This window comes from Erinaceus europaeus, chromosome 16 (genome assembly GCF_950295315.1).
Source record: "Erinaceus europaeus chromosome 16, mEriEur2.1, whole genome shotgun sequence".
Classification (NCBI taxonomy): Eukaryota; Metazoa; Chordata; class Mammalia; order Eulipotyphla; family Erinaceidae; genus Erinaceus; species Erinaceus europaeus.
This window is the reverse complement of record NC_080177.1, coordinates 1,030,898-1,032,582: the sequence shown is the minus strand read 5'-3', so window position 1 is coordinate 1,032,582 and position 1,685 is coordinate 1,030,898.

The following is a 1,685-nucleotide window of genomic DNA, read 5'->3' as shown; positions in this document are numbered from 1 at the left end:
CGCCCCGCGTCCGCGGCGTCCGGGGGGGGGGGTAGCGCGATGGCGGAAGGACACGCTGACCGCGAGGACGGAGCCCCCCTCCTCCGCGCAGACACCCGGGCGCCGCCGCCTCCCGTCGCCGCCGAGTTAGAACCCGGGTGGGGACGCGGCTCGAACCCCGGGCTCCGGGGGCTGCCTCCCACGTGTGGGCTCCCCCCCAAGGCCGTCCCAGCCCCTCGGCGACCCCGGCCCGGGGGGGGGGGTGTCTTTGTGCCCCGATCCCGCGCTGCGGTCCCGGGCCACGTGCTCCGGCGGTAGAGACCCGCTGCGGACAGAGTGACAGCCGCAGGACAGACAAGGCCCCGGCAGGCAGAAACTGTGTCCCGGTGATGCGCACGCGGCCCCCAGCCCTGGATGCGGTGCTGCTCCTCCCGCCCTCCTCTCCGCCCTCCTTCTTTTTCTTTTTATCCCCCCAAGCTCTGCTCAGCTCTGGTTTATGGTGATGAGGAAGTTCGAACCTTGGGCTTTGGAGCCTCAGGCGTGAAAGTCTGTTTTGCTTAATCATGGTGCATTCCCCCCCACCCCCATGCAATGCTTTCAGCAGGCAGCGTCCATGAATCCAGCCGTGGATACAGGGTCCCCAGCTGTAGATACAGGGTCCCCAGCCATGGATTACAGGGTCCCCAGCCAAGGATACAGGGTCCCCAGCCATGGATACAGGGTCCCCCAGCCAAGGATACAGGGTCCCCAGCCATGGATACAGGGTCCCCAGCCAAGGATACAGGGTCCCCAGCCAAGGATACAGGGTCCCCAGCCATGGATACAGGGTCCCCAGTCAAGGATAACAGGGTCCCCAGCCATGGATACAGGGTCCCCAGCCGTGGATACAGGGTCCCCAGCCGTGGATACAGGGTCCCCAGCCGTGGATACAGAGTCCCCCAGCCGAGGATACAGGGTCCCCAGTTGTAGATACAGGGTCCCCAGCCGTGGATACAGGGTCCCCAGTTGTAGATACAGGGTCCCCAGTTGTAGATACAGGGTCCCCAGCCGTGGATACAGGGTCCCCAGCCATGGATACAGGGTCCCCAGCCGAGGATACAGGGTCCCCAGTTGTAGATACAGGGTCCCCAGCCGTGGATACAATGTCCCCAGCCATGGATACAATGTTGCCAATGGGCAGTTACAGTGTTGCCACTTACCTGCTTCTTCCCTGCCCCAGGGCCTGTGAGAATGCCGCCCCCACAATCACGGCCTTAGCTGCCCATCCTGCCCTTGCAGATAAGCTCAGGGGACTGATGACACTCCTGTCACAGATAAGGGCTCCTCCTGCTGGAGCCGCCCCTGGGCCCCTGGGCCCCAGTGGGAGATAGCAGCCACCGCCTACCTCAATCACTTCCCTGTCTCCCCAGAGACAGAGAGGGAGCAGGGGGCCCCTCTGCATCCGGGAGCCCGCCGCCTGGTGGAGACCCTGGGGTACCCTATGGCCCGATGCCAGCCCAGGCTGGGTGTGTGGGGTCAGGCCTGCGGGGCTGGCCTCAGCTGCCAGAGGCCCTGGGTTCAAGGCCACTGGGTACCAGGACACTCACTGTGTATGCCTCCTGTCCTCTCTCTCTCTGGGCCTGATGGCACGGTCACTTGTGGGTGAGGTCCTGAACTCCACTTTTTTCTTTCTTTCTTTCTTTTTTATTTTATTTATTCATGAAGAA